This window comes from Lethenteron reissneri, chromosome 39 (assembly GCF_015708825.2).
Source record: "Lethenteron reissneri isolate LAM-NWPU_2019-01 chromosome 39, ASM1570882v1, whole genome shotgun sequence".
NCBI classification, from domain to species: Eukaryota; Metazoa; Chordata; class Hyperoartia; order Petromyzontiformes; family Petromyzontidae; genus Lethenteron; species Lethenteron reissneri.
This window is the reverse complement of record NC_083817.1, coordinates 4,426,395-4,437,715: the sequence shown is the minus strand read 5'-3', so window position 1 is coordinate 4,437,715 and position 11,321 is coordinate 4,426,395.

Genomic DNA, 11,321 nt, shown 5'->3' with positions numbered 1-11,321 from the left:
CTGGCTCGTGTGGAGTTGACGAACCCACTGTCCATCCTCGTCATCTCCTGGCCACCTCGCTCAACGGGCCGGCGAGGCATGGGAGTCTCACAACTCCCGACGTGACCCACCAACCCTTGTGCCTCCCAAACATGTGGGCGGGCGGGCGGGGGGGGGGGAATCACAACTCGCGAGGGGGTTGTGACATCGCTTGTGTTGTGAGCGGGTTTCTCAGCGGGTCGGTGAGTCGACGCAGGGTAGAGAGAGATGTCTCGTGCAGGTGAATAATGAATTGACGACTGGAGACATCCAGAGAGCAAACGTGATGGCGACGGCAAGACACCACGAAACACGAGATTTAAAAAAAGCCCATCTCTCAGCTTTTTTGGTGGGGACTAAATTCAATTACAAGAATGTGGAGCGAAACGTCGGACAGCATGCCGGACAACAACAACAACAAACAACCAACGCGGTAACGACGGAATCAGACATCGGGGGAGCTGTGCAGAATATCAGAGAACACCTTCACGGGAGTACCATGAATAGGGGAGTCTCAGCGGCGCGACGGGAGGGCATGTGGCGCTGGCACAGGCAAGGTTTGATGATTTTGCTTCATGCCAAATCCCCCCACCCGCCTTCCCCCAAGAGACTCGGAAGTGACTGGAGAAAGTGTGATTATGGCGCTCCAGTGGCGTGAAGAAAGTGCACGGTGGGAGTGAAGACAAATGCGGAGACGTTTAGGGGCGCATTCACCGTCGTGTTTTTTTTACAAACATCTACCTGTTCAAATTCGAGAGGCCGAGCATTATTACATATATATAACGAGGAGACGGAGCGATGAAATCAGCCCGTGTACAAATGTGGTCAGTTCCATTGGTTCGATCAGAATCCGATGAGCTATTAAGCGCTTTATATATAACAGACGTCCAGTTGTTCCGGATCCGACAATCCCCGCCTAACAGCTGCTGGTCGGCTTGGATGGGCAAGTGGCCTTCATCCAGCAGTGGATTGACCAAGCGCCGATGATTACCATGGATTAAGCTTTGAATTGGGTGGTTTGGGTCAACCCACAATAGACAGTCCAGGTGTGTTGGTACAAGATAATACCTCTTTTGTATTGACCAGTTAACAGGTCCATCTTAATGTGCCTGCGTTACACCGTATTGCAAACACTTAGCCTCACGGCAGCTCCAGACAACGGCCATCGCGATGTATGAATATGCACGGCCCCCGTACGCCAAGAGCATGACCGGCGCGGTGAAGTATGGTCAAAACAAACGCTTAACGGCCGACGCGTGCACTGAAGTGGACTTCATTCAGCAGTGGATTGACACCACCGGCGTGCACGATTGCGAAGTTGCATTGCTCGCTCAGACACTCGTGCGTGTTGGCCGGCAATTTCTACGTTAACAAAACACGGTCAATGTTGTTTTTAAATCAATTTAATGTTGATGGTGATACTCATCATCATCATCATCAAAGAGCTGTGGGGGGGGGGGGGGGTAAACATCTATCGGCAAGTAGTTGAAGAATCTAAACGTACGTTGAACTTCGTTCGCACCGTACGTAGCCAAGCGTGCGAATCGATATTCCCGGCGTATTATTGTGATTGCACGCGGGCGAATTCCCCGTGAACAATTCGTTTTGACGGAGCAATGGTCTTTGTTCACATCGTTCATTGCTCGAAACGATAACTCTGTTGTGACTAATTGTATCAATAGTATCAATAATAAAGATCAATCTCTAGCCATTTGTTAATGCACTGCTGGATTGAGGCCTTCCAACGCCGCCTATGTTAAGAGGGATGCATGACCATACTGCACCGTGATGTTAGACCGTGGCCGGGAGTCAAACTTGAATCCGTGGGGTTTCGTAAGTGCAGTGCGCTAACTACTGCCCCACCGCCTCATGCCTGTATTCACGTCGTATTCATTGCCACTGGCCTATACGCAATCACACGGGATCGTGGGTGCCTTCATCCGGCGGTGGTTTGACCTTGCCTTGTTAATGATGTCTTAGACACAAGACAACTAAAAAATGTGAAGTCTGTTTAACAGAATAGAGCTCGCGCGAGTGCCGCTTGCAAATTGCCGTCGCCCAGAAATACGAATGAGCGGAGTCACATTGAAGCGTTCGTGTGTCTTTAATTAGCGGTAATAATAAAGCAACATTGTTAACAAAAATAAAATAGACAGATTGACGTCGTCATAAGTTTTAACTGATATTGTAATCATGTTCAATATGCGTACGACCTCAAAGAATGATAAAAATCCGAGATGACACATCTATTGGAAAATACATGTACAGACACACGTATTTGAAATCATCTCAACAAATATGGATGCAACTATACGGTGTGAATATTGATGAAATTACACGGAAAGATTTCTATAAAAATACGGATGGCACTATAGATGCTACATGAATACGGATGCAATTGATGGACAACCCAGCGAACTATTGCGGAGAAAGTCCACACTTGCTAAAATGGTCTCGATGTGCCTTCCGCACGAAGACCTTTGATGGAAGGGCCCCTCCGCAGGGCGAAACGGCCGTAATGTAACGTAAGCGGCGGCCTCCGAGTGGTTTGTAGAAACAAGACGAACAATTCATCAAAGCGGAGGAAGAAGCAAGCTTCCAGGACACGAGGAAGGATGGACCGCGTCTTGACGCGCACCGCGTAGCGAAATCGCAGAGCCAGTAACACGAACAACAGAAAGGAGACGCTGGTTTTACGGACTAGAAAGGCAACCCAACTGCCACGCAAACTGGTGCAGGCTATAAACAAATAATAATAATAAAAATTGTTAAAATAATAATCTGTCCACAACATTAAAGTATTAAGAGAAATATCAGCATGATTTGTGCATGTTAATGTGACATCACCATTCCTGCTCGGGTCAAAATATCAAAAGGGCCGAGTGAGTGGAATCAATTTTGTATTTAGTCGGCAGGAGGAAAACAATGGAGCTGTATTCCCCGGGTCCGTCGTTTTTAAGACTCGCCAGCATTGTACGTCCATCTGTGCACCAGGAACTGACGTGGCCCCATTTGTCTCCCTGCGCACTGCTGGTGAAGACTCTCTGCTTAACAATATCGGTCCACATACTTTCCTATCGGCCCCATCACAAACGATACGATAAATGACAGTCGTATGTTAAAACCGCTGCTGGATGAAGACCTCCTTCCAAGCTGCGTCGGCAGTGACGGGGTAGTTGACCATACTTCACCATGCTGGTGAGTTGGGATTGGTGAATGAGGGCTTGCCCATGCAGAAACGGCAGATAAATCATTCGCCACTAATGTCAGCCGTGGTCGGGAGCCGAACTCAACGGGACCGGGTTCGTAGCGCAGTGCGCTGCGCCACCACTCCCCGCTAGGTGATACAACGCATCGGGTAGAGCAAACATTAAGCTAATTACGTATTCATTAAACACACTGACACAAAGCTAAATAAAATGCTGCTGTATGCCTCGTCCAGGAATCGAACTCGGGTCTTCGTAGGGCAGTGCGCGCACCACCGCGCCACCGTTCCGAGATAATCGTCTCTTACCTGTGCGTGTTAAATGTCGCTGTCGCCCGTGGCACTTGCACTGCTGTCGGTGGCCGTCAGCAGTGGGCACACCGATTCTGTTGGGCACACGTGCTTGTCGTCGTGATACCGTATTCTCTCGATTATAAGACGCCTCCGAGAGTAAGACGCACGCACACACAAACGCACGCTCCCCGCCCGTACCCAACAAAAAAATAACAACAACTTGTGCCTGGCGTCAATAGTAGTACCAATCTGGTCTCTCTCTCTATCTCTCTCTAACAAACACACACCCACCGGATTATAAGACGCACCCCTCAACTTTTAGTTTCATATACAAACGTGCGTCTTATAATCCGGAGACGACGGTAATGAATGGCAGGCACCCTGGTACCGGTTCGGTGAGCTATAGCGGGGAATTAGCTCTTGCGCTCACTGGAGCGCAATGATTGTTCGTAGTTCGCGCAAACAACGCATTTGAGCCCAATACAATGCGCCCGCACAATTCACTCGCTCGCAAATAAATAAATAATAACGAGCCGAGCGGTGGCGCATCGGTTGGCGCACTGAGCCGTGAACCTGGCGGTTGAATTGAGTTCGATTCCCGGCCACGGATTACGGCACTCCTCACCCCCCCCCTCCCCCACCTTCGCCAAGACGCGCCGACCAGCGTGGTGAAGTATGGTCAAAACAACCCCCGTGGATCGACACGGCTTGAGCAAGGCATTCATCCAGCAGCGGATTGACAAAGGGCTGCACGTAAGATAACATCGGCAAATCAGGGAAAGTTGATATCCGCACGTCCCTTTCGCGTAGAACTAAAATCACCTTTTGTCTCTCGTCCATCAACCAATTAGTTCTCTGCACAATCGTTATGCAGCAATATTGTGTTCAGTCGTTTACATGATTTACTGGTTTCAATCTTCAAAGTCTTGTTTGTTAAAGCAAACCGGTGGACAGTCTTTTTGTTTTGCTTAAACAAACGACTGCTTATGGGCGAAAAAACATTTTTTTTTGTGGTCACGGGTTGGACGGAGAGGCATATTGAGGCGTATTTATTGATGTGTTTACACACCACAATTGAAGAATATGCTTCGCGTTACAGCGAGCTTCATAATACACGCGCACACACAAAAAAACCCAATGCTGTCTCAGTCACGGTCAGTCCACTGCTGAATGAATGCCCCCCGAAGCATCCGCCGACTCTCACGGGTCCTGCGATGATAATCATGCACCTAGCATATCTTTTAATTGTACTAACCTATTTATATAATACTAATAATCATAATAATGCACAGTCGCCCTTGTCAATCTACGTCTGGATTATCGATTCCCCGCGCGGCGTTCGTCATGGGGGAGTGATTGACCATACTTCACCACCCTGGTCGGTTCGTTTTGGTGAATGAAGGGATTGTCCATGCAGAAACCGGTTCAAATATCTCCCACGCCTCCGCCGGTATTAGCCGTGGTCGGGAATCGAACTTAGGTGGCTGTGTTCATAGCGCAAAAAAGGGTTAGGCTGGGCCTCCACTCACCTCCAGCCCTTCGTCTGTAATTGTTTAACTATATTGTTTCAATATACGGGAGTACACGATTTTATGTACATATGAAAAACGACATGGGACAGACAGCAGCAGCAGCAAGCAGTCTGCGTGTGCGGTTCGCCCAGATGATGCCCAACGTGGACTGAAGATGTAGCAGGAGCCTCGTTAAAACGCAGCTCTTAACACTCGTTGGGATTCTCGCAGCTAAACAAATGTCATGAGTATTGGTCATTCGTTATAAGCAGCACTCGGGAGCGGAGACTTTTGGGTCAAAAGCCCATCGCTGTGCTTTTGTTATTCCACAGGAAACTTAAACTGTATTGTCATTTTTTTGGGTCAAATAAATCAACAAGAGGAACCTTTTTTTGTTTAGTTTCCACGTAGTACACACGAAGGGTTAACACGATTCATCGGCTGCTTAATTCACTCACGATCGATGTTTTTGCGCATTATGTCCCCGTATGATTCAGTTCATCAAACGTAGGAGCCGTTCGAAACCCCCCGCCACAGCCACTTGCAATTTTACAGACAAGGAAGCGATAACTATGATCGAATCGCGCAACAAAGAGTAATTTCCTCACCCCCCGCATCCCCACGGAGTGCAAGCCGCCTATCATCGTGATTACAAATTGCTTTACAATACAGTACACACAGACACATACTGTGGGATGCCATCGCCTTGAAGTGGATTGGCGAAAGGACCGTCTGCCCATGTATACAAACACACGCGCGCGCTGTAACGTGTGGTGCTGAACAAAAGTTAACGTGTCCTGTATTTAAAATCAGGTGATATAGCGTTCGTGCGTGTGTGTGTGTTCGTGTGCGTGTCGACTCAGCCTCAAAATGTGTACCTGGTGCGGTGTGTAAACATCGCCACTGGGGGAGACAAAGGCGGCCGGGCGTGGTCATGGCCACCCACCCCCTCGTGTGCCCTGCAGGCCTTCATAGGTGCTACTCGCTAACAGCACTTGCCCCAACAATCTGTTAAAAAAGGCTATTCGGGGGATTTCTAAATATGTCTTTGATTTTCATAGCCTGCCTCAGTATAATATACATTTTATATAGAAACACTCTGTGTATATGAATGTGTATATAAATGCACACCGTGTGCGTATATAAAAATGCTTATTTATATCGTAATCATTGTTACGTATTGGCCACTTCGTATCTAAATTGTTCGCAATACATGGCCACAGATGTAGCCTGAGAATACGTCTGGCTCAATGTCGACATCATAACATGCGTATCGTGATTGATTTCGGTTGCGTATTAAACATTAATGGGACACGTCGCGGCACGGAAGGGATTGATAGGTCTACGGTCAACAATACAACAAGTTAGCGAGTGGGTAGCCAAAGGCGGCGGCGGGGGGGGCAGTCCAAGCAGGGAGATGGAGCGATACAATCAGCCCATTGTACAGCTGCTTGCTCATTGGGTTGTTCCATCGCGGAACAACCCAATAGATGGCGAAGATTTGTCGGAGGCTTTCATCCAGCAGCGGATTGACCATGCTTTCTACGGCGGCGGCTGCTGCTGCTGCTGATGATGATGATGATTAAGCATTTGCAAACAATTCGTCGACGTTTCGGACGACTGATCTAAAGCACTGCATTCACAATCTGTTGACAAACGGACTTATTGTGGCTGAGACTATATCACATTCATATACGCCGTACGCTGTGTCGTTGGCTTTAATTAAGCTGGCTATTAACGGCACGGATAACCGTATTTAATTTGCTAAGCTAAGCACACAGCCACATAAACATATTAGACTGTTGTGGCAAATGCTGTTTGCGAGCACCTATTAAGGCCGGAATGGCGTGGGTGGCCGTGGCTATAACCACCCCTGGCCGCCTCTGTCTCCCCAGTGCTGATGTTTACACACAGCAGCAGGTATTTATTTACGGCTGAGTCTACCTAAGGGGAGAGGGCCCGGGACCGGTTCTCATATGCAGTCCAATATGCAGTGTGCATCGCTCGCTAGGGAAGCCCAGCAGTCGCGGCCGGCAACTGAACTCAGGTTTGCCGTGTTCAGCATCGCGCGCGGTGTGCTAACTACTGCGCCACCGCTCCTAGCCCCCCCCCCCCCTCCACGTCCCCACCCAACAACACACGCTCACACGCTCACACAACAAAACAACGGTGTGTAATGCTCACAGAGCGAGTCGCGCTCATAAGAGGCTGCATAAAAAAAGGGGGCGGGGGGGGGTTTAAATCAATCGTCCGGAAAATCGGAGTATCTGATGGATTGTATCTTTAATTGAAAACAGGATTGGGAGTGTTAAAATCACGTGGATATATCAAGGGTCAATCGATAGCGCCTGGCAGTGGCGCCTTCATTCATCACTCGGCGGCCGCTCTATCCGTTTAAAGCGCAGCCGTCTATGAAATTGGCGCAGGTAAATTCCGCCAGCGGTAATGGCGAAAGTATTGATTTGTAGCGGCTATGTGTTTGTTATTTTGACAAGTTACCACCCACCAATTCTCTCGCTGCCTTTCACCCCCCCCCCCCATTACCCCCCACTAACTTCGCCTTTTCCATTTCGTGCAATCCCCCCTCCCCCCCCCTCCAGTGCACGCAATGCCTCCGAGACAGAGAGGCCCCCCCCTCCCGCTCTCTGCTATGTCAATAATAAACCAATGAGATCTTAATTGGGATAATGAACACACAGCCCTCACGGATATGATGCGATGGGTGGGGTGGGGTGGGCGTTCAAGGGGTGGAGTGGAGGCGCAGCGGTTAGCGCACTGCGTTTAGATTCCGTCAGAACCTGAGTTCCATTCCCGCCCACGTGCTTAAACTGTGTAACCCCCTTTGCAATGGGTCGTGCAGTATCAGGAGTAAACTCATGATTGCGATGGTAAACCGGTACTTGGCACCTCACTCTGCGCCGGCGTGCACTGACCAGCATGGTGAAGTATGGTCAAACAACGGCTGAGAACCCGATACGGAACAGGGCAGGCCTTCGTCTAGTAGTAGATTAGCAAAGGTCTGTAGATTGTAGCATGTGATAATAATGATTATTACGATGATGCAGGTTCTTGTACGCAGCTGCTGTTCGAAAAGAAACGTGTGTCAAGCGTAATCGTGACTCTGTATCTGACACAATGAGTGGCGTCGCGTTCTTTTTTAACGATCTCCTAGGGCGCTTCGAACACCGCATCGCAGGACACGAGCGCGGTCTTGCAGAGTGCGTGCGCGTAGCACGAGAGCCATCGGAGCATCGACTTTTTCGGATCTCGGGCCTCAAAAAAATGTATCGTCAGGAGTTCGGCAGGCAGAAGGGTCATCCTGCAGCTCGCTCTTCGATTTCTCTGCGTCGCCAGCGAACCAAGTCATTCGCCTTCCGTGGAGTTGCGATGCCCAGACCGATAAAAATAAAAAAATTAACAAAGCCCAGTGCCAATGACTCGTACACCATTTATTGCACGCTGGTTGTAATGCACAGAATGGTGAGCACGTGGATTTCAGAGCGTTCGCAGGTTAAGTACATCATTAACGCTGTGAAATAAATAAATAAAAATAGGTTCGCGGACTCGGGCAGGACGCGTCGCTTGGAAGAGACGACATCTGCGGTGATCGTGAAGAGTGAAGGAACGGCAGCCGCCGTGAGATGGAGCGTTGGGAGTCACTCGCCATGAGATGGAGCGCTGAGAGTCACTCGTGTGCACGCGCTTGGGTGGATTTTTCACACGGCAGGGAGCTTGGGAAAGCGTTCATCCAGCAGTGGATTGGCCATGGCTAATGATGACGTTTCGGAGCTGCATGAGACTGAACTGAGAATCATCTTATTTTTTTACACGCATCAACAGAAATGTGGAATTATCATCACTGTTGTTTTTTTGCGTGTGGGTGTGCAGGGAGACACTCTGACATGACCCGGGTATGAACACCCAGGTGGCATTGTGCATGTCTACTGTTTTTATCACCTGCTATAATAACACATGCATTGAAAACTTGAACATTGACCAACTGAGTGGAATATAATCTGCGAAGTGTGTAAAGAAGCGTGGGGAGGGCACATGCTTGGAACATCACTGTCAACCCGTAGAGAGGAACACATGGATCAGAGAACACATGCGAGTCAGAGACAACATCTCATTGACCGATGAGAAAAGTTCGTACGCCTGGGCAGTCAGCACACGTGGCTCGGTGGGATGATACACGTGGCCCTGTCGTTTCTACTAACGTTGGAGTGGTCAACAAATGGAGGGAAAAACTCTGAATTGTGTGTCCACCACGGAGTTAGAGTGGTGCTAGATGGATTGTCGCATCCCAAGAAGATGAGAGATGGAGATGGCTCGGTGGGTTTCTTCATCCAGCAGTGGGTAGATCATGGCAGCTTCTGGTGATGATAATCATACCAAACAAAGTCATTTAAAAATGGCGAAATGACAGTAGCAGTTGAAAGAGGAGAAATTCACGAGTGGGCGTCCGTTATGGAGATGGAGCAATGGAAATCCGCAATTGTGTAGGTCCCCTGATGGATCGTTGTGTCGCAAGACCCTGAGAGAAGGTGATAGGCTTGTTGAGGCTTTCATACAGCAGTGGGTAGATAATGGTTGATGATTATGATAATACATGGTTCAGTAATTTGAACATAAAATCATATTTTTCATCTCGAGAAAAAAAAAACTTAGCGTTTAAGCCATTTGGATTTGATCGAGATAATGTCCTTTATTGAAAGCTAACAATCGTTCAAGAAAAATCTGAGCAGTACAAGAACACGCTCAACAAAAATCAAACTTACAACATTTACATACCACTGAAACTTAAACAATTTGCAACTCGAGAAATGTAACAATCATAATACACTCACAATACGGATTGAATGTATAAATGACATCTGGAAATAAGTTGAAAACAAAGATCACATTTTAGAAAATAAATTCAGAGTGCAAATTAAACGTTTAAAAACAAAAACTAAACGAAAGACGAAAAAAATATCATGTAAAAAAATTCATAAAAATATCACTACAATAACACATGAAGAAGGTAACATGCCCGTTACGTTACATTTCAATGTCCACAATCAATCGAGGCAAAAAAAAAACATTTTTGTCGCGGTAGAAACACATTTCGTATAACCGGTGTCATATCGCAGAATCGGCGGGGATCGTGACGGATTGTCGACTAGTACCCATCCAGCAGCCGATTGACCACCACGACCGCCGCTGTCAAATTGGTATCGAGCCGAGCTAGCGGCCGCGACATCGGCTGCTCTCCGCTGGGTTCCTTCCGCCTTCGGACGCCGCACGTTCAGTCGGCCGCCGCGTTGCGGGCAGGCGCACAATTATTGTCTGCGGAAAATTACAAAAGCACGGTAAGAGAACGAGAGAATAGAGCGATGGAGAAATGATGTTGGCGAGTGACCCCCCCCCCTATCCTTTAACGCGGCATCACGGAGCCCGATCGATATGCGTCCCATCGCCTCGCACGCTCCGCGCTTTTAATAAACACTTATTGATTAACGCAAACTATCGGAAAGCGTAAGCTTTAGCAAGACACACGCGATACTGACCTCCTCGGTTTTTACCGGACGAACCGCTTCCAAGCACACGCGACTCCACGGAGGGCCGATTCCCAATCGCTTCAATGTAACGCGTACGTGCACGAGTGAAAATGCAATCACCAATCATTACACCTTAGGTTAACTTCAACGTATAAAATAACAGCAAAAACAGGTTTCATGTTCACAATGATAATACTGCCCTTTTATACAGCGCCGTTCATGCTAACAACATCCCATAATGCTGTACATTAATTATAATCAAGGACAAAATCCCATATCTAGCCACTAGCAAGCAGACGAAGACCCTACTACTAGATGAAAATGAAAAAAGAAATAAACAAACAAATGCCACCAAAACAACAAGCACAAACGGCACTCATCAGCGAGCCATAGCTGGCAATACGGCTGCCAAAGTGCAGTACCTGCTATGGTGAATTGTACCATTGAATGAAGTAGATCGATGATCCAGGATTACCTTTCCTCTTCATTCTTGCCGTCTTCTAAGTCGCTCGTGGAATAACACTACTAATTCAAAAGCACGCATTCACAATTCTCACGCAAGAAGACCGTGTGTAGTTGCTCATCTTCAACTATTATTATTGCTGACCAAAATCGTGGAAATTCCACATTCCCCACGACGCTGTGGTTCGCTCCGGCACATCAGCCGCCACCGCCGCAATGGGGCACCACGCAAGGCTCGATGGACAGAGCCCGACAGCCGGCCCGGATTCGAACTTGCAACCTTCTACTCGC